Below are 23,069 nucleotides of genomic sequence, written 5' to 3'. Positions count from 1 at the left end.
AAGCATTCGAAAGAGGTATCAATAAAGACAATTAGCTGACATCAGCAGAGAACATCAAAGAAGAAACCAAAGCCAAAAGGGTATAAAAATAAGACCTTTTTTAACAGAATGTCAGAACACGCTGAATGGGCAGGGCATTTCTCAACTTTCCAGAGGCATCTCTGTAAGTTTTTAACTATGAGTCTCGGGTAAATCAAAGTGATTGATTTTTGGTGGATGTTCTGGATATAGAAATAAGAAATACGAAATGTGAAGATTTAGAAATTAGACATGTAAGGATTTAAAAATAAGAAATAAGAAATGTAAGGATTTAGTAATAAGAAATAAGAAATGTAAGGATTTAGAAATAAGAAATAAGAAATGTAAGGATTTAGAAATAAGAAATAAGAAATATAACGATGTTCTGGATTTAGAAATAAGAAATAAACCGATATTCTGGATTTTGAAATAAGAAATAAGAAATGTAACAAAGTAAAGATTTGAGAATAAGGATCTCTGAGAAATAAGAAATGTAAGCTTATTGTATTTTGAATTGTTAATGTTGCGACTGATTCAACAGATGTTAACTGAATGCCGGCTCTTAAATAAAACTATATGGGCTAGATTTTCAGTTGCTTGCGCCAGCAGTTAGCGCCTTAAGAGAAGTGATTTCCGGGCGCTATGCGTGTAGCGCCCGGGCGCAGCGCAGTTTGCGCCCCGCCCCAAATTAAGTTGCCCGTTAGCGCCGGCGCAAAGTTTAGCGCCCGCCCGGATGCGCGCGCAGAAGATGACGTCACATCCTCGTGCAACGCCCTTTGGCCGCCCCGATTGCAAACTTCAGTCGGACCGCCCCATTGTGCGGCGGGCGGCCGGAGCGTTTGGAAAAAGGAACGCAACACAACCAGCGCGGGCCCCGGGGGGCGCTAATTAAAGGGAACGTCCTCTCCAGTATAAAGGCCATCCTTTTTTCAGAAAACAGTCTTGTGCAACGCATTTCTGGAGACACAACAAGGAGGATAGCTAACTGGTTTCAAGCAGCAAGAGCCAGGTATTTTTGGACTCAGGCAACAGCGCTGCAAGTGGCCATTTGGAAATTAGAGTGTTTGCCAGGATTTGATGGGGGTTGCATGGGGTGCCAACGCAGAGCTGCAGCTCCATGTCCGTAGGGCTCGCAGACGCATTGTGAGAGGGGCAGCCCTGGCTAGAGGCAGAGGGGGCTACAGGCGTCGGCCACGTAGGCCTTACCCAGTCAGGCTATACCGCCAGCAGCGCTCCTACCTAAACATGAGTGCCGCGCGATGTGTTAAAAGGCTCCGATTCCGAAAGGGGGTGATTGCAGAGATCTGCCACCTGCTTCGCCGAGATCTGCGGCCAAAGCTCAGGTGCAGGACGTCTCTGTCGGTGGAAGTGAAGGTGACGGTGGCATTGAACTTCTATGCCACCGGCTCCTTCCAATACGCTGCTGGGGACATAGCAAACATCTCCCAGTACGGCGCGCATCGCTGCATCCGCCAGGTGACCGAAGCACTGTTCAGAAGGAGAAGCCAATTCATCTCCTTCCCCATGGCCCTGGAGAGCCAGCATCAGCGCGCATTAGGATTTTCCAGACTCGGGGAATTCCCCTTGGTGCAGGGCGCCATTGACTGTACGCATGTGGCTTTGCGGGCCCCTCTGGAGCATGGCGAGCAGTATCACAACAGGAAGGGCTACCATTCTCTGAATGTGCAGCTGGTCTGTGACCACAAGCAGCGCATCATGGCAGTCAATGCCAGCTTCCCAGGCAGCAGCCACGATGCCTTTATCCTGCGGCAGAGTACTGTGCATGACATGTTCCAGGCACAGCCTCCCCCAAGAGGATGGCTACTCGGGGACAAAGGCTATCCTTTGTGCACCTGGCTCATGACCCCGCTCCGCGCGCCCAGGACCGCTGCTGAAGAGGCCTACAACGAGAGCCATCAAACCACCCGCAACATCATCGAGCTAACTATTGGGGTCCTCAAGCAGCGGTTCCGCTGCCTTGATCGCTCCGGAGGAGCTCTCCAGTATTCGCCGGACCGGGTCTCCCAATTTGTGGTGGTTTGCTGCATGCTACACAACCTGGCTATCCGCAGGACTCAGGCACTGCCACCTGACGTTGGACCAGCACCTCAGGAGGAGGAGCAGGAGGAGCATGAGGAGGAGGAGGAGGAGGAGGAGGAGGAGCAGGAGTACGTTCCCAGGAGGGAGCGACCAGGGCCAAGGGCCGCACGACGCCACCTTATTACACGGTACTTCTAAGCCCCCTGTCAGGGAATGGCCAGGGGCCATGAGGGAAGATGAATGCAGCCGCTCCGCAAGCCCTCAGCCGGCGAAGCCAACAAACACTAAGAAGAACAACCATGGAGACTGCATGAATAAAGATAATTTTTTATTAAACAAAAATGAAAAGCCCTTCCCACATGAATCCCCAAAAACAATAAACGGGCCCCACAAAAAGCCCAACAAACGACTCACTCCCACAAACTGGGGAGGAGCCACTCCACCTTTATTGAAACCGGGCCTCAACGTCGGCCTAACGCAAAAAAAAAGCCCTCCAAAAGCACAACCATGGGCAAAATAAAGATGGCCACCGCCATATTAAAGGAAAGCTGGCCACACCCTCTACTGAGTGGCCCGCGAGGGCGAGACCTTGGCCAGCATTTTGCCTCCCCTGCCCTGCCTGCTGCTCCTTCGCAAGCTCTGCCCAGTGGCTGCTGCGAGGCTGGGGGAAGGCGCCTGAGGCTCAGATGCCCTTCCGCCAGATGCCGCTGGGGGGCGGCCTACACGGCGTTTGGGCCTCGAGGGGCCGTCTCCTGAGTGGCGCACCTGAGCCTGGCCACCATCAGCTGCAGCAGCTTGCCCTTGACGGCCCAGAGGGGGAATGGCGGCGACGGATGGCGCAATGTGGGCCAGCTGGCGTCTGGGATGCGCTGGCTGGTGCTGTGGCGCGGTGGCACTCGGCCGGGCCCGCACTGCAGGATCCGCAGCAATCAGCCGACGGCCGGCTTGCTGGGATGGTCCAGCGCGGCGCCTGCCCTGGCGATGCCTGCCTGAGACAGCGCGTGTGGCAGCAGTGAGTGGCCCTGTGGTCCTGGTGTGCGCGCGCATCACATCCGCCAGGGTCTTGACGGCATCAGTTAGCATGCGGCCAGTCGCGGCAGTTGCTGCCCCGAACTCGCGCACACTGGTCGCCAGCGACTCGATGGCCTCAGGCATGCGCCCCACCACGCTCATGAGCTCCGTGTGGCACCGGTCCGAGTCGTCGGCCATCTGATCGAGCTTCCGCACCTCCTCCGAAGTGAAGGTGTCCGGACTGGAGTCGCGACTCTCCCGCTGGGGAGGAGGGGGCCGAACTAGGGGACCCTTGCCGCGTTGGTGACGGCGAGTGTGCCGAGCAGCAGCACTCCCCTCTGATCCTTCCCCCCTTTGGGGGGAAGGCCGCGGGCCACGCGCACGGCTGCCGGGTGGCTGGACGCCACTGGTCCCAGAAGCTGCATTGCCCTGCGACAGTTCCTCCAGGCACTCGTCCAGTGAGGAGGTGTCGAGCATTTCCTCCTCTCCTGCGGGACGTGACTGTTCCCCTGAAGGTCCGGCTTGCTCCTCCTCCTCCTCCTGGTTGGAGGTGCTGTCACTGGCAGCCTCAGGGTCCTGGTCGTCACCAGCTGAAAGCAGGAATGCACAAGAGTAGCTTCAGAGTGAGGAGACGGCGTCAGCGAGGGAGTTAGGACTGGTGGGATTCAGCGCATTGGTGGGACAGTGGCAAAGGAGGTAGCTCGGATGGGCCAGTGCGACGCGAGAGGGCCAAAAGGCGAGGTCCTTACCATTGCCGGGCAGTGGAGGGTCGGATACACCGCACGCTGTGGGGACAATCACACGTGCTCCCATGAGCACACACACGCGCTCCTCCAGCCGAGTGAGCTTCTGCAGCTTGGCGCGGCCACCCCTGGCACGGGCCTGGCGATTAAACGCTACTTTAGCCTGCAAGAGAAAGGACGGGCTGTAAGTGCGCAGTGAAGCCCTGATGTAGTGTGCACTGCCTCCCATGGTGGAATAGCTTGGACAGAGTGAAGCCCTGATGTAGTGTGCACTGCCTCCCATGGTGGAATAGCTTGGACAGAGTGAAGCCCTGATGTAGTGTGCACTGCCTCCCATGGTGGAATAGCTTGGACAGAGTGAAGCCCTGATGTAGTGTGCACTGCCTCCCATGGTGGAATAGCTTGGACAGAGTGAAGCCCTGATGTAGTGTGCACTGCCTCCCATGGTGGAATAGCTTGGACAGAGTGAAGCCCTGATGTACTGTCCACTGCCTCCCATGGTGGAATAGCTTGGCCAAAGTGTAGAGTGCCGAATGGCCATTTGATGCTCATGACTGTCCCAATGCTGCTGGCTGAGGGCTGGCCAAAAGGACTTTCAGGTCCCTTTGCCCATCATGTCAGGTGTACATGCAAGAATGAGGAGGAGACTGGAAAGGCTACTCACCCTCACAATCCTGGTCAGATCGTTGTATTTCTTACGGCATTGTGTGTGGGTCCTGGGGGCCTCGCCGGTGAACGTCACCCTCTGGGCGATCTGCTTCCAGGCTTTGGTGTAGTCGTGGTGGGTTGGATTCCTCCCACTGTCTGGAAACAAGATCTTGCGCCTCACCTCCAGAGCTGTGACCATTATGTCCAGATCACCCTCTGAGAAGCGCAGGGCACGCTGACGGGCCTTCTCTGGCGTTGCCATGACTCCCTGGGGCTGAGCAGTAGTGTTGCGGCCTCTTTGCAAGGCTGCAGTGTGCAGGGCGTGGCAGCAGACCAATTCGTCCCTTCCCCCTTTAAGAGCTGGTCGGCACCACGGGGTCTGCTGTCAGTGCAAAAATGACCGCACCCGTGCTGCGCCCCGCCTGGGCGCTATCCCTCTGGACCGCCGGCTTAGCGCCTAAAGAGAGTAGTGGAACGCCTCTTTTAGCGCTCCACCAACCTCTTAGGGCGAAGCCACTGAATTCCCGGCAACGGGGCGCTACTTTGGGGCGGGCGCTAACTTCGGGCGGGCGCTAAGGTTAGCGCCCCAAAACTGCCTATACTGAAAATCTAGCCCTATATTTCTAGAATTGTCTCAAAGAGTGAATCTGTATAGACTTGCAAACCCACAAATTCTGTACACTCTCTTTTGTAAGGAGTTGCAGAAATCTGGGGGTATTTCGGACCCTTATAATATCCTGAAGGTTACAGTCTTGTTCAACTTATTAAAAGTACTATCCAGAGGACGGTAACATCTTCAGTCATTCCTTTCCTTTAGGGAGAGATAGCCTGAACCTTTAGACCCATTTAAGTGCCTTATGGAATTCATCTATCTCTAACTTAAGTTGAGAGTGAACGCCTGGGGAATACGCCTGATCTGGAATAGCCCAAAAGGGCTAGGACTGTAATTAACCCTTCAGTTGGCGCCCAACAAGTGTGTTAACGAGTTGATACAGCACCTATACCTATATTAATAGCTATATCCATGCTGTAGATTGTTAAGTATAGAAGGAGTGTTTACTGACAGTGGTTCTAAGACCCAGATTTAAGTCTCTAGAGACGACAAAGACCCTGATCAGGCTTTGTAGAGCTTAAATCCGAACTTCCTCAAAATACTATTTTGAGGTTTAGAAGCTTCTTATAAAGTTCATTTTAAATCCTAACCGAGGTTAGGTCCTGACAAAATATTAAACCCTAACCGAGGTTAGGTAGAGCCGAAATATTAAACCCTAACCGAGGTTAGCTCTTGAAGAAATGGCAAATCCTGTCAGAATTTGCCAAGTTTTTTTATTAGAAAATTTAAGCGATTGCTTTATTAGGGGAAATAATCCTATCCCTGTACCTCCACAAAACCAAGTGATAATTTTTGAAATAGAAGGCTTTGATGCCGAAGGAGCTGTTAGAACTCATTGCACGATTAATGTTGGTCTCCAGAACCAGGGGATACAGAATATCCTGTGGGATAATCAAACAAATACTCCAAATCCAATAAATTCCTTAATGATAAGGTGCACACCTGCACAATTGGGAGGCCTAATGAATGGTGCCCAACAAGGTGGTGGCAACCATGACCGAATAGCAGGACCCGGAGCAGCCTATGCTCCTGGGGGCCATGGATTCCAGTTAAGGTGGCAAACTCATGATGAAATAAATGACAACAATTTTCGAGATTCCTATTCTTTATATCCAAAAGAATTACTGTTTAAACCCTTTGGCCATAAGACAGCGCAATATGCTGAAGCCACAGCATTACGGTATGCTTTAAAGGAAGCAGATTTTATTAAACCCACACTGTGGGAAGAAATTCTCCATTCGAGAATGGGGAAAAAGAAGTGTCAGGTGATTCATATAAACGGGCATACCACTGGGACAGTACACTCAAAAGGAAACAGCCTTACAGACGAACAAGTGAAATGTTCGGTCTGCATGATACCCCCTCAAGAGGGGCCTGCCAATGTTAATGTAATCACTAGGGCAGAACGGGCAGCTAATCAGGATGAGGAACTGATTCAGCTATTAGACCCAATAACAGAGAATCCAACAGAATATCCACCAAGGTACTTTTACTCGGAAACCCCTACGGGAATTGTACTAGTTAAGTTGCCCAAAGGAAACCGAGAAGTACCCCTGAGCCACAAATGAGAACAGCTTGTAAAAGAAGCCCACAAGGGCATAAGTCAATCACATTGTAGTGCCAGAATAACATTCTGCAAATTGACCCTTATATTGGTGGCCAGGCATGCTTAAAGCCTGTAAAACAGGTGGCAAATTGTGAGCCATGCTATTCGACTAATAAGTCATCACTAAATTAAGCCACCACCATTGGCTCCTGTGAAAGCTGATGAGCAAATGGTAAAATTCTTTATTGACTTTATTTGACCACTTCCCCCATTTTTGGGATATGGACATGTTCTCGTCTGTGTGGATGGATGCACTTCCTTTTGTTGGCTGGTCCCCACAAACTGTTTCGGAAAACGCACTCGCCAGGGCTATTTCTGATATAATTACTGTAGCTGGTGCACCCAAAATCTTGCACTCCGTTAAAGGCGGAGCCTTTGTCTCTAAGGTCTTCAAGACTATTGCAAACAAAGGAGGATTGGAATAGAGCACAGCACGCCATGTCATCCGCAATCAGCGGGGCTGGTGGAATGTAAAAAAAAAATCGGGAAGTAATAAAGTTATTGGTCAAACTGTTGAGAATCAGGGAAATAAGTGAACCACCAACATTCCGGAAGTACAGCTATCACTCAATCATGTGCCCACATCTGCATCCCCTGTGTCCCCTAAGAAACTCCATATTATCTGATGTATGGGGTTGAGATGCATACACTGCTTACCCATGGTTCTTTTATTGCCTCTACACACTGAGTCCTTGACCCGACAGCGACAGTTAGAAAAAAAAAAGTAACAGAGGAGATTCATCGAACTGATCAGAGGAAAAGGGAATCAAATAGGCAGAATAAATTGACAAATAAAGTATGGCAATGGGTACAGGAATAGATGTTCGAGCAGAAACCTGGTTTATGACTGAAGTGGAAAAAACCTGTTCAAATACATTCTGTTATTAACGAAAGAACAGTTCAAATACATATTAACCAGCCGAATGGCAAGTCTATTTTAAAAAAATGTCTCCATAGACAATATCAAAAGATGTCCTGACGGATACCAAAAAGGAGGAACAATACAAGGTGTAGTCATACACTTGTCTTTAAAGACCCAGCTTGGAGTACGACACAGGAAATGGATGTGATCGAAATACTGACAACGGGAAGTCAGAGGGAAGTCAGAAGGTGTCACCAACACTTCTACACATTGCTTGGCAATGCAACAGGAATTGGATTTGCAAAAAGCAACAACCGAAACAAGGAAAGATCAACGAGTTACTTCAGCAAAGGAGGAAGACACCGCGGATAAGGAAGGAATCAACTCAGTGCCTGGCAAGGCCTTTACCGCAACATGCATCTGTACACACGCCAGATCAAAGGAACAGTGTGTAAAGCTTCAACTAGTTTCAACTGACGTTTTCTTGATTCGTATGAATAACTCATCTCTACGAAATGTACATCTACTGATTGGACATTTTAAGGACAATTAAATTGTGTACAATTTAAAATAAGACAAAACATTGTCCTAGGATGACTTCAAAGGAATTTTCATGTAGCACATGATTGTATATCTTGTAAAATTAATATGCTATTGTAACCTTATGAGCAATATTGACCAAACTCTGCCCTGATGTTATTAGCTCATCTTTTGGTCAAGGCGGGGGTGTGAAGGAATAGCCATGATTCAGAGAAATACACGATACTATGAACAGATTTCTAATATTATTAATAAAAGACATACTGGGTTTAAAAGACACAAGTCTCAGCAGACAGGCTGTAAACAGAATACAGGCTTCTGAGATAATGATCAGTTGATAACAAAGCTGTAAACAAGCTTTGAAATGAGAATTAGTTAAATATTCTAAAACAATGAAAGATTGAAGCAAACCATTGGCGGTTCCGAAAGGTCTAGGGTTTGCAACGAACATAATGAGAGACACAGTTTAAAGTGTGAAAAGCTAACACGTTGAAACAGAAATACAAACATTAAAAGAGGCATGTGCCTTTGAAACATGACACCAAGAAAAGAAACATCTGCTGGTCAAATAGTTTTATGTTAAACTTGGAAAACAGGAACCATAAGATTAAATATGCAACCAATTGAGAAAGCTAGAAATGCATGAAACATTCAGTTGAAGTGTCTTTAATTTAGATATAGTAAAAACCATACCAACAACAAGACTTTGAAGATAAAACTTTAATAGAGACACCAAGCAATTGCATTGTGTTTGTATTGAACATGGAGAATAAGGAAAGACACAATGGCTCAGAAATTTGGGTCAGGGGCTTCCCACGGGTGCAAGCCCCCGACATGCACTTATCTAGCGCGCCGGCCGTTGAGCTGTGGGCCCCCTTGGGATTCCGATCCCGGGCCTCTTCCATATGCCGGTGCACAGTGCTTGCATATCCCAGGGGTGCAGTTAGTTCGATGCATCCCCTGGGATCACGTGGGCCATGGAGAGCCAATGGTAGCAGGGAATGCTTCAGTCATAAGTTTGACAGGAAGAGCTGTCAAACCTATAAATACTATAAGCCCTAAAACATCATTAAAACTTCAAATACATTTTTTTAAAATCACATTTTTAAAATAACTATAAATTACATGAAATAACTATTTTAAACAATAATTTAAATTTTTGAAAAAATTAATTACATTTTCTAATGGGGCTAAAAATAAACTTACCTTTCTTTAAAGTATTTAAAAATAATAAACCTGTGGAAAAAATGTTTTAATTTTAATTAATTCACCACTTACCTTGTTAAAAGCAGGCCTTGCGCCTGCTTTTTAAAAGTGTAACTGCTGGAGACTTACCCTCCTGGAAAAACCTGGAAAAAAACGTAAGTTCGATGCGTACACGCCGCCTCCCCAATGCACGCATTCCACCTCTCAACCCCTTCTTTCAGGGGAACGGAAGTGCCGGTTTCCCGCGCATGTGCAGTGCATGCACGAAACTGGCACTTCCATTGGGCCTACGGGTGAGTACCCCATGCGTACTCACGCGTTGGGACCCGAATTTCTGGGCCAATGTCTGCAAAAAAGCAGTTAAGCCAAAATTAAGAATTGAATGAAGAATCTTCGGTAAGAATGGCATCAAACAAAAACCATAGCTGTCATTGTTTTTATGATGGTTTTTGAAACACTTAAAGGTAGAGAAATAATTATGCATGCAATAATAGAATTGATAGTAAATAGAAAGCATTCGAAAGAGGTATCAATAAAGACAATTAGCTGACATCAGCAGAGAACATCAAAGAAGAAACCAAAGCCAAAAGGGTATAAAAATAAGACCTTTTTTAACAGAACGTCAGAACACGCTGAATGGGCAGGGTGTTTCTCAACTTTCCAGAGGCATCTCTGTAAGTTTTTAACTATGAGTCTCGGGTAAATCAAAGTGATTGATTTTTGGTGGATGTTCTGGATTTAGAAATAAGAAATAAGAAATGTAAGGATTTAGAAATAAGAAATGTAAGGGTTTGGAAATAAGAAATAAAACGATGTTCTGGATTTAGAAATAAGAAATAAGAAATGTAAGGATTTAGAAATAAGAAATGTAAGGGTTTGGAAATAAGAAATAAACCGATATTCTGGATTTAGAAATAAGAAATAAGAAATGTAACAAAGTAAAGATTTGAGAATAAGGATCTCTGAGAAGTAAGAAATGTAAACTAATTGTACCTTGAATTGTTAATGTTGCGACTGATTCAACAGATGTTAACTGAATGCCAGCTTTTAAATAAAACTATATATTTCTAGAATTGTCTCAGAATGAATCTGTATAGACTTGCAAACCCACAAATTCTGTACACTCTTTTGTAAGGAGTTGCAGAAATCTGGGGGGTATTTCGGACCCTTATAATATCCGGAAGGTTACAGTCTAGTTCAGCTAATTAAAAGTACTTTCCAGAGGATGGTAACATCTTCAGTCGTTCCTTTCCTTTAGGGAGAGATAGCCTGAACCTTTAGGCCCATTTAAGCGTCTTATGTAATTCGGCTATCTCTAACTAAAGTTGAGGGTGAACGTCTGGGGAATATGCCTGATCTGCAATAGCCCAAAAGGGCTAGGACTGTAATTAACCCTTCAAGAGACAAACTATTTCCGCTGGTTGGGATTCTAGGACTAGGGGGCAAAGTCTAAAAATTAGAGCTGGACCTTTCAGGAGTGAAATTATGAAACACTTCTACACACAAAAGGTGGTAGAAGTTTGGAACTCTCTTCCGCAAATGGCAATTGATGCTCCATCAATTGTTAATTTTATATTGGAGATTGATAGATTTTTGTTAACCAAAGGTATTAAGGGATATGGGCCAAAGGCGGGTAGCTGGAGTTCGGTCGCAGATCAAGCATGATCTCATTGAATGGCGGAACAGGCTCGAGGGGCTAAATGGCCTCCTCCTATTCTTATGTACCTGCAAGTTGGATGTATCCCTTTAAATAGCACTGGTGGGGGAGTCTCTCGCACATCTGAATGCACGTTCATCTGTGCGTGTTTAGGAGAGGGTGTTGATTGGAGCGGTGATGTTCAAAATGGCAGGTCATTCATCAAATCAGTGTTACACGCTGACTGACTAAGGTGCCGAATTTTGCAGCCACTGTCTTTTGGGCGAGATATTAATCCTGCACTTTACATAGAAACATAGAAGATAGGAACAGGAGTAGGCCATTCTGCCCCTCGAGCCTGCCCCGCCATTCATGGCTGATCATCCAAATTCAGTACCCTGTCCCTGCCTTCTCCCCATATCCCTTGATCCCTTTAGCCTTAAGAAATATATCCAACTCCTTCTTGAATATATTTAATGAATTAGCCTCTACTGCCTTCTGTGGTAGAGAATTCCACAGGTTCACCACTCTCTGGGTGAAGAAATTCCTCCTCATCTCTGTCCTAAATGGCTTATCCCTTATCCTTAGACTGTGACCCCTGGTTCTGGACTCTCCGAGCATCTGGAACATCCTTCCTGCATCTAGTCTGTCTAGTCCTGTTAGAATTTTATAAGTTTCAATGAGATCCCCTCTCATTCTTCCAAACTCCAGCGAGTATAAGCCCAATCGACCCAATCTCTCCTCATACGTCATTCTTGCCATCCCAGGTATCAGCCTGGTGAATCTTCACTGCACTCCCTCCATGGCAAGAACATCCATCCTCAGATAAGGTGACCAAAACTGCACACAATACTCAACATGTGGTCTCACCAGGGCCCTGTACAACTGCAGCAAGACATCCTTGTTCCTGTACTCAAACCCTCTCGCTACGAAGGCCAACATACCATTTGCCTTCTTAACCGCCTGCTGCACCTGCATACTTACCTTCAGCGACTGGTGCACAAGGACACCCAGGTCTCGTTGCACTTCCCCTTCTCCCAATCTATTGCCATTCAGATAATAATCTGCCTTCCTGTTTTTGACACCAAAGTGGATAACCTCGCATTTATCCATGTTATATTGCATCTGCCATGCTTCTGCCCAATCACCCAACCTGTCCAAATCATACTGGAGTTTATAGGCATCCCCTTCACAGCACACACGCCCACCCAGCTTTGTGTCATCTGCAAACTTGGAGATATTACATCTAGTTCCCTCGTCCAGATCATTAATATATTTTGTGAATAGCTGGGGTCCAAGGACTGATCCCTGCGGTACCCCACTAGTCACTGCCTGCCACTCGGAAAAAGAGCCGTTTATTCCAACTCTTTGCTTTCTGTCTGCCAACCAGTTCTCTATCCAAGTCAATACCTTGCCCCCAATCCCATGTGCCTTAACTTTACACGCTAATCTCTTATGCGGGACCTTATCGAAAGCCTTCTGAAAGTCCAAATACACCACATCCACTGGTTCTCCCTTATCTATTTTACCAGTTACATCCTCAAAAAATTCCAGTAGATTAGTCAAGCACGATTTACCAGAAGTTAAAGAGCACAGCCAACTAAATTGTACCAACACATTAAACCCTAAAACATCCTGGGAATGAACTTTAACCATTTCATTATTTCTAGTTAAAGTACAAATCCACAAACCATTAATATGTAAAAAAAAGCAAAAACCTTAATCATTTGAAATTAAACCAAATCCTAACACAACGTATATATGTATATATGACTAGGGTATCTTAAAGGTGTCACCAACTGCTGACTCAGAGAAGCTTCCGGCACGGTGACATCACCATAAAGAGCAATCCCCCTCCCATCCCCCTCCTGCACAGGGGTGACGAGAAATGGGAATTAGCTAGTGGAGAAACAGCCGAGAGTCTGGGGGGAGGAGGGAGGGAGAGAGCGGGGAGAGGAGTGAGGCTGGGTTGGAAGAGGGTGAACAGGGACTGGGGTCAATGTTCCGTGAAAGCTGTGCGGCCGTGTAGGGCGGGGAAACGGTGTGCTGGTGGTGGAGGGAGTGAATGTTTAAGGTGGTGGAGGGAGTGAATGTTTCAGGTGGTGGAGGGAGTGAATATTTAAGGTGGTGGATGGGGTGCCAATCAAGCGGACTGCTTTGCCCTGAATGGTGTCGTGCTTCTTGAGTGTTGTTGGAGCTGCACTCATCCAGGCAAGTGGAGCATAGTCCGTCACAGTCCTGATTGTGCCTTGTAGATGCCTTTGGGGAGTCAGGAGGTGAGACACTTGCCGCAGAATACCTAGCCTCTGACCTGCTCTTGTTGCCACAGTATTTATGTGGCTAGTCCAGTTAAGTTTCTGATCAATGGTAACCCCCAGGATATTGATGGTGGGGGATTCAATGATGGTAATACCGTTGAATGTCATGGGGTGGTGGCTTGATTCTCTCTTGTTGGAGATAGTCATTGCCTGGCACTTGTGTGGCACGAATGTTACTTGCCACTTACAGCCCAAGCCTGAATGTTGTCCAAGTCTTGCTGCATGCGGGCTTGGACTGCTTCCTTATCTGAGGAGTTGCGAATGGAACTGAACACTGTGCAATCATCAGTGAACATCCCCACTTCTAACCCTATGATGGAGGGAAGGTCATTGATGAAGCATTTGAAGATGGTTGGGCTTAGGACACTGCCCTGAGGAACTCCTGCAGCGATGTCCTGGGGCTGAGATAATTGGTCTCCAACAACCACAACCATCTTCCTTTGTGAAGGTATGACACCAGCTAATGGAGAGTTTTCCCTCTGATTTGCATTGTTTTACTAGGGCTCCTTGATGCCACACTCGGTCCAATGCTGTCTTGATGTCAAGGGCAGTCACTCTCACCTCACCTCTGGAATTCAACTCTTTTGTCCATGTTTGGACCAATGCTGTAATATGGTCTAGAGTTGTGTGGTCCTGGCAGAACCCAAACTGGGCATTGGTGAGCAGGTTATTGGTGAGTAAGTGTCGCTTAATAGCACTGTCGACGACACCTTCCATCACTTTGCTGATGATTGAGAGAAGGTTGATAGGGCGGTAATTGGCCAGATTGAATTTGTCCTGCTTTTTGTGGACAGGACATACCTGGGCAATTTTCCACTTTGTCGGGTAGATTCCAATGTTGTAGCTGTACTGGAACAGCTTAGCTAGAGGCAATTCTGGAGCACAAATCTTCAGCACTGTTAAGTCCATGAATGATTGAGACACGGACTAGCAGGAGAGAAACAAACAAGTCTTTACTGGTGAAAGGCATAAACGAATCTAAACAACAGAGGCTCTCTAGCGCCTTTTATACAGGGGTGGTCACTGCCGGTACTGCAGTCTGAGACCAGTTATTCTCGTAAAGGTACATACACAACAATTCCTTCCCTTTTAGATAAACAGTACATAACATTCATTTAACAACTAATGATAACGAATTACAATCACAATTACTGTTGCTTGATACATTGGTTAAGTTTAAGCAATTATAAGTTCAGTCTTTGAGGAGGCTTCCTGATTCTGTCTGGATAACGCCTCTTTGGGGTATCAGGTTCTTCTGGCAATGTTGAGTCGGAATCAATGTCGTTGTTTGGTTCATCTGCTTCCAATATTACCGGTTCTGCGGTAGCTGCAATTGGAACGTCGATTTCATTACCAGGTGTATCAGATCATGGTGTGGAGTTGACGTTTTCCAGTGACTCTAGAATCTGGTCAGCATGGCGTCTTACAATGCTCTCCCCAACGTCCACGGTATACATGAGAGGTCCTTGTCGTGTACAAATCGTTCCTGGCTACCATTTCTCAGTGCGGTAGTCCCGGGCCAAAACTGGTTGACCTATCTTAAAACTCCTGGTCGGCCTTTCATTCATATTCTGAAACTGTCTGTTCTCCACATCTCTTCAGACGTTTGGCTTAACCAAATCCAAGCAGCATCGTAGTCTTCGATTGAGGAACATCATGGCTGGAGTTTGGTTGGTAACCGCATGTGTCGCATTCCGGTAGGCAAACAAGAAGTTGTCCACCTTGTGTTGTAGGGGTATATCTTCATTACACTTTGCCTTGATAGCCTTCTTGAATGTTTGGACAAACCTCTCGGCCAATCCATTAGTGGCTGGATGATATGGGGCAGATGTGTAATGCTTAACACCATTGTTCTTTAAGAACCTCCGGAACTCTTCAGACACAAACTGTGGTCCATTGTCAGAGCAAATCTGTTCAGGCAGCCCATTCCTGGCGAATATGGTTCGTAAAATTGTGATAGTTTTTTCCGTGGTGGTTGAGGACATTTTTATTACCTCTGGCCACTTTGAATGTGCATCCACCGCAATTAAAAACATCGAGTCCATGAAGGGACCAGCAAAATCAATGTGCACCCTTTGCCATGGAGATGAGGGCCACTCCCATGGATGCAGAGGAGCTTGTGGTGGGGCGTTTTGGACCTTCTGGCATCCTGCACGGCTCTTGGTCATCTCTTCGATTTCTCTATCGATTCCCAGCCACCACACAAACGCTCTGGCTAAGCTCTTCATTTTTACCCCACCCAGATGACCCTCATGAAGCTCACTGAGCTCTCTATCCGTCAACTTAGGTGGAATTACTACTCTGGATCCATACATCAAGGTTCCTCTGCACACTGACAGCTGTTCTCGTCTTGACGAAAATGCTGGCAGCAGTGGTTCACCATGTGCTGGCCATCCCTTCACCGTTAAATCATAGACCCGTGATAGTGTCGGGTCATTCCGTGTTTCCTTTTCTATGTTTGCATTCGTCACAGGGAGACATTCGACTATGGTCGAGTGGAATAACTCCATTGGATCCACTGCAAGGTCTTCTTCTTCCACCGTCGGCAACGGTAGACGTGACAATCCATCAGCATTTCCATGCTGTTTAGTTCCCCTGTACTCGATGTCATATTGGTGTGCCCCTAGGAAAAGGGACCATCTCTGCAGCCGTTGTGCTGTCATTATCGGTACACCCTTCTGAGGGTTGAAAATGGAGACAAGAGGTTGATGATCGGTTAGTAGAGTAAATTTTTGACCGTGCAGATAGTGATTGAACTTCTTCACCCCCCACACTAGGCTGAGGGCCTCTCTGTCAATCTGGACGTAGTTACGCTCGGCAGAAGTTAATGAGCGTGACGCAAAAGCTATCGGCCTCTCCAAACCATCAAGGAATTTATGTGACAGTACTGCCCCAATGCCGTAGGGAGACGCATCACACGCCAGCCTGATTGGCAGTGCTGGGTTGCAGTGAGCCAATACTTCCTTCAAAGTGATTAAGTCCTTACTCTTCTGAAAAGCACATTTACAATCATCGCTCCATTTCCATGCTACCCCCGTTCGTAGCAGGGCGTTCAGTGGATGCAGAATTGTCGACAAATTCGGCAAAAACTTATGATAGTAATTCACCAACCCGAGGAATGACCTCAGTTGCGACACATTTTCAGGCACTGGGGCCTTAACAACCGCTTCAATTTTGTCAGGGGACTTATGTAATCCCTCTTCATCAATCACGTGGCCACAATACGATATCTGTTTCTTAAAAAATTCGCACTTGGGGCGGTTGGCTCGCAGCCCATGTTCCCGTAGTCTAGTGAGCACCTGTTCAAGGTTGTTAAGGTGTTCACTGTCATCTTCACCTGTTACAAGGATGTCGTCCAAGTAACACTGAGTCCCCGGGATCCCTTGCAGGACTTGTTCCATCGCTCTTAGCCATATCGCCGGAGCCGATGCTACTCCGAATACCAATCGATGATACTGGTAAAGACCTTTGTGAGTGTTTATCGTGAGATACTTCCTAGAGGACTCTTCAACCTCCATCTGCAAATATGCTTGTGCTAGGTCAATTTTTGTAAAACGCTTCCCTCCAGACAGTGAGGCGAAGATGTCTTCTATCCTTAGAAGAGGATATTGTACTGTGTGAAGGACAGGGTTCACCGTCACCTTGAAATCCCCACAGATGCGAATCATCCTTGGCTCTCCGGACTTATTGCTTAACGTTTTCTTCATGACAGGAACGATGGGTGTCGCCCACTCGCTCCAGTCGACCTTAGACAACACGCCCACCTTCTCCAGATTCTCCAGCTCTGCCTCGACAGCTGGACAAATTGCGTATGGTACCGGTCTCGCTTTGAAAAACTTGGGAACTGCATTCTCTTCTATTTTTAACGAGGCGGTTACGCCTTTAAGCGTGCCCAGTTCTTGTTGAAATACCTCTTTGGCGTTAGCTAAGATTGTTGACAATCTTCCAGGAGTGACGTCTTCATCTTTTTTACCATCCACCGTCATTGCATGAATGGAATGCCAATCTAAGTTTATCTTCCTGATCCATTCCCGTCCCAGTAACGGTGGTCCACCATTTGGCAGTATGTAGAGATACAATTTCCGTATTTTCTTGCCATTGTATTCGACAGGCACCCTTATTTTTCCTCTGGGGTATACTTTTTGCCCCGTATACGTCGTCAAGACGATGGATGTCTCTCTCAAGGGTATGTGTGAAAATAGCCGCTCATAGTCTCGTCGATTCATGACAGTTAGCGCTGATCCTGTATCCAATTCCATTTTAACTTGGGACCCTGCTATCGTGAGGGTGACCCAAATGGTTCGGTGATCCTCTTTTGCGATTACATTGTGAAGTTTGAGACAGCTTAATCTCCTGTTCTCGGATTCACTATCGCTCATCTGGTTTTCGGAACTACTGTCCGTCATCTTTTGTACTTTCTTGTACGGTTCCTTAGTAGCCTTTTTGTTGTCGCTGGTCTTCTTCCCAGACCTACAAACTCATGCAATGTGTCCAATCTTCCCGCATTGTCTGCATATTTTGTCTTTGGACCAGCAGTCCTTCTGGTCATGGTTAGTTCTGCCGCAGCGATAACATTTTGCAAATCCCCGTGTCATTTCATGGGTGCCGTATTCCTGTGGTTTTTGTTGAATTTCTGCAGCTCCCCTGGCTGCTGCTTCATACAATACTGCCACGCTGAAAGCCTTATCTAACGTCAGCTCTTTTTCTGCGAGTAACTTCTTCTGTGTTCCTTCACTCAGGAGTCCACAGACAAATTTGTCCCGTAGGGTATCTGCCAGTCCTGCTCCGAACTGGCAGTGCTTTGATAGCTTGCGTAGTTCCGTAAGATACTCAGCATTGCTCTCATCTTTGTGCCGAGTTCTCCTGTGGAATTTAAATCTTTCTGCTATCAACAGCGGTGCAGGGTTTAAGTGCTCCTGTAGAACAGCAACAATTTCATTAAAACTCTTCGCCTTCGGTTTGGCTGGAGTAATCAGATCCCGCAATAGGCCGTACGTTCTAGCACCCATTACGTTTAGCAATATTGATGCCTTTTTCCCCTCCGCTATTTCATTTGCCTCGAAATATACCTCGACTCTTTCCACATACGTGGTCCAGTCCTCTAATGTATTATCAAAAGCAGTGATACAGCCAGTCTTCAGCATCTTGCAAATCTAAAATGGCGTCTCCCGCGCTTTGCCTTCTTCCCCGATTTAACAAAATGGCGCCTCCCGTGCTTTGTCTTCTTCCCCGCTGTTGTTAGTGCTGCTTTCCACGGTTTCCTGCGCGTTAAATATTAATTCGTTTTCTTTTATTATCTTCCTGTCGTGGAGTGGACCCTCTGGGACACTTCCCTCCCTCTTCTGAGGTCCGAACGCTGCCCAGCTTTGAAACACCAGCCGCGCCCTGTGTGCTCCACCCTCTCTCTCTCTTCTTGCTTCCCGACTCGCTTCCCGGCCCCGTTGAAAGGCCACCCGATTGAGCTTCAGCCCGCCGCAGCCCAGGAAGGATCAGAGCACTACCTGCCACCAGCCCGATTAGCTGGGAAACCACGGACCGAGGAACCAAGCCTGGCTCTGGACAGTCTCTCCTGCAAGTTTTGAACTCAATGATTGACGGTCGACGCCCGTTTCTCGAGTTTCAATGGCCTATTTTTTTTTCTTCTTTCTTCTGCCTCCAACCTTCAACAACGTCGTCGGAGCTGCTGCTGAGTTGCAGGTAAGCTCGTTTCTAACTCATCGCCAGTGTTAAGTCCATGAATGATTGAGACACGGAGTAGCAGGAGAGAAACAAACAAGTCTTTACTGGTGAAAGGCATAAACGAATCTAAACAACAGAGGCTCTCTAGCGCCTTTTATACAGGGGTGGTCACTGCCGGTACTGCAGTCTGAGACCAGTTATTCTCTTAAAGGTACATACACAACAAGCACGACAGCCGGGATGTTGTAAAGTGCCTTTACACTTAGCTCCTAGGTCTAGCGTCCCTGCGTAACCCACCCATCATGATCGGAGAACCTCCCACAAGGCCTTCGATCCCCTCCTCCTGGTGTTCTGATCAGTCCCGGCAACCCCCCCACCCCGATCCTCCGGCTTCTGATCGGTCCTGATCCCCCAACCCCCCCGGCCCTCACGACCACCCGCTGGCTCACAAGCGATCCCTCCCTCCCTCCCTCATCTGTAATGCCGCGGGCCTACCCACCTGCAGCAAGGCAGCCTCTCTCTCTGACTGGCAGCGGGTGGGAAACTGAGGTCAAATTCAGCAGGGCCTGCAGGAAACCCGTTCTCCCAGGTTTCCCAACCACTTCCTAGCTCCCCTGCTCCCAACCTGCCTCCCGATTAAAATTCAGATATGTGTATCAGTGATCAATTAGACGGGTGTAAGAATTTGCAATAATTTACAGTTCTGAAGATTCATTTTTTTTGATTAAAAGTATCCCTGGGAGATGTGCTTTTAAATTTCCAGGGATAAAAATGGCGGACACCACATGGCCGAGACAAAAGAGGCTTGGAATGCAGCTTTCTGTGTCTGGAAGTAAGGTTCAATGAAGACAAAGGACAATGCTTTGTTTACAAAGCAACTGAATGCTATTAGCATTTGTTTGTATATCGAGTGGATACATCTAAACTGCAGAAGAGACTTTTGTATATTGAATGGGAAGCGTTAACATTTGAATGGATTTTAAATCACCCAGTACTGGACAATAGAGCAGATGTATCTCCCTTTTGTTTCAGCCCAGGGAGCTCCGAAAATCACATTAACCCAGTCTAACCACTGTGAGTTAGCCTATCACAGCTTTCTCTTGTGTATTGGACCCTTTTGGGTGGGGAATTTTGCACACAGCCCTTGCAAGGCAGAACGGGAGGGGGTCACCAGGTATAAAGATAGGGCTGAGAAGCCAGCTCTCTCTCTTGACTTCCTGGGACCATAGATGAGCTCTCTCTCTCGCTCTCTCTCTCTCTTCGCTGGACCACATGTGAGCGGAGTTTCTGACTCCCCAACAAGGCAGCCTAGCAGGAGTTTGGGGTGGTGATTTAAGGGAATTGCTAAGATTGTTTAAATAACATTGTAGCCATTGTATCCCTCATTTTCGCCGTCTGCAACCCCCCCGTTATATAGTTTTACAATTTTACTGTGTTCGTGTGGGATAGTTTGATATTGTGATTGTAGTTTCTTTTAGTTAATAAAGCTTGATTTTTGCTCTCTCATCCAAACCACTTGTTCCGTTTTAATATAATTAATTATAAGTTCCTCCACTCAGAACTAAAGGAGGGGTAGCGATTCGAAACCGCTGTTTGTAAATTGGTTTAGATTGCAGCAGCAAAAAGACTGCTGGCCAGGTAGATTACCTTAAACCAGTTTAAAGAAGCCCGAAATCCTTACACTGGCGAGCCAGGTAGGAGTGGAGGCAGTTTTTGATTTAATAAGTGGTCTGGATCTGGTGAAAGCATCAGCTCTTGTTTCTCTCATTGTTTTCAGTATGTGGGTAGCCCTGCGGATGTTAGCAGCAGCGTGTAGGCTGACCTATCGGGGTATAGGTGGCTGGGTTAGGAAGGGTGTGAAGAGAGAGCAGGAGGGAAGGTTTAGGGAAGCAAAGGCAGCTCATAAGCTGGCCTGCGCCCTAAGGTTTGAGGAAGCAGATCATGGCCCCTGTAGGGCAGAGATAGAAAGCCTTAACATGGCTTTAAATGCATTTAAGGGGATGATTTGCATGATCAGCCTGAAGGCAGGTCAGCTGGACTTTACTGGCAGCCCAAATCAAACCGCCCCACAGGCAACACCCAGGGAAAGGCTGGCTAGGGAATTAGAGACCCCACAGCTCCGAGTCTTGAGGAGCTCTGGCAGCGAGGAGGGGTGGACAATGGGGTGGTAGAAGAACACCAGCAGGTCCCGCTAGGCAGGCAGGGACCAGGACCAGTGTACCCTCTCCAACAACAAAGGTACGGTCCGCCCGTGAGGAGTGAGCCTGAGAATAGGAATCCTCAGCCCACAGCATGCTCAAGTTCACAGGCAAGCACAGTGGCTTGTGTGGGGGGAGGAGCCATTCATATTCAGAGTAAGCTGTTTAAGCCAGGGAACAGGAAAGGAGAGTTCTGGGACCCCTGTAGAGCAGGTCCAGTAGCAGAAATCCAGGACAAGGGAGGCACACAGGGGATAGTTTTGGCCCCAGGAAAAAGGCAGGTCCAAAATTCCCCAGTTAAAGCCACCTGGGTGAGGGAACATGAGTTTGCTGTCCATGCAAGTTCAAGTTCACAGCCTACAAAAACAGGAACTGTGACTTGTTTCCAGGGAAAAGCAGACAAACCCAGAGAGAGATTTGCACCGGCAGGCTGCCAGGTACATTACACAGTGCGGGCTATTTGGACATGGGGGAGAAGGTTCCCAGCCAGCTGGGGCTGTGACCCAAGCTCAGGGTCCGCCAGCCAAGTATCCCCCATAGAGACACCCCTCAGGAGGTCTCAGCGGGTGCCCCAGCCTAAGAAAGCATGGTCACCCACTTTACAGTGGAGTAGGGCGGTCTTCCGAGCCAGGGAGAAGCCAGAGAACAGGGGTCCCCACTCAACAGCCATAAGCTGCGGGAGGCCAGAAACAGGGGGCAGTCCAGCTTCGCTGCAGCCAGCAGCAATCTGCGACAGTGCCAGAGATTAGACTGGCCGTCCGGAGACGGGCGGCATATGTATTATAGCTATGTGTGTGTATATAGCGTGCTTTTAAGGTGTACCATAAGTTTTGTTGATTTAACTAGTTTCAAGTTAAAGTGCAAAGAGTTTAAGTTTACATGTGTGCCGAATGTTTGTATTTTGGTCCGAGGTCAAGGGACCCGACCATGTCTCCACCTAAGGCAGCAGGTCAGTGAGACCTGGCTGCATGTCCTTTTAAGTTTTTGCAGGAGATTGGAAAATGAAGCAGCCATGTTCGCCCAGCCCGAGCTGGACATCGAATGAAGATACGGAATGTTGGGGATCACCTCGCCACTGGACGAATCCAGGAGACCCCGCAGCGGTCTTCGGGAAAAACCGGGCAGAGTCCGGAGGAACTTGCCTACTCCTCCTACGGGGAGGAGATGGCCCCAGCTGGGTGGGGCACGGCCCCCAACCCAGCACTATCCTGACCGAAGTTCACTTGCGGGAGACCTCGCTGTTGAGGAGTCACGATGGGGAAGCGCGGGCGCCTTGTGATAGGGACGCGTTCCCCGGGGGTGGGTGGTGATGGCCCGGGAAGATTGTATAGAGGAGGGGGAGACCCAAGAGTCGCGTGGGTGCTGTCGGGGGAGGGAGGTACTCACCCGGGGGCCCACGGGCAAAGAGGATAAGTGTGGCTGGGAAGGATGAGTGGGTGGCCGGATCAGTGTGGGGCCAGGGAGTGCCGCCACACAGGCACCCATCATTTTCTGCAGCCAGTCGAGGGAAGATGGGAGGGGAAGGGACTGGGAGTGATGAGATCCCATACTCCCCGGTCTCGGTCTGTGCTAAGGTCATTTTAAACGTGAGGGGTACCCCGCCTCCACAAAAGGAGAAGGGAATGGTTCGGGGCTGGCGGAGCAGGCTGGTCGCTAAATCCATTCTGCCTGTTTTAAAGTTTAAGCTGATCAAAGAGGGGTGGAAGGTACTTTTACTGCCCGAGTGGGAGGAGCAATACCCACTCGAATTTCGCGACCCATCATCGGCACGTGATGATCGGGGTTCATTTAAGCATGTTGTTTAATGATTTTTTGTATTTTGTGTTGCAGCCCCAAGTTGAGCAGAGGCATAAGGTCCTCTCCGTGCTTGGGACCAGTTTGTGACAACTCCAAGTTGAGCAGAGGCGTAGGACTCTCTCCGTGCTTGGGATCATTTTGATTACATTGTGTA

The sequence above is a fragment of the Somniosus microcephalus genome, chromosome 5, assembly GCF_052327205.1.
Source record: "Somniosus microcephalus isolate GS21.2 chromosome 5, FLI_Smic_1.0, whole genome shotgun sequence".
In the NCBI taxonomy this organism is placed as follows: Eukaryota; Metazoa; Chordata; class Chondrichthyes; order Squaliformes; family Somniosidae; genus Somniosus; species Somniosus microcephalus.
Note: the sequence above shows the minus strand (reverse complement) of the source record.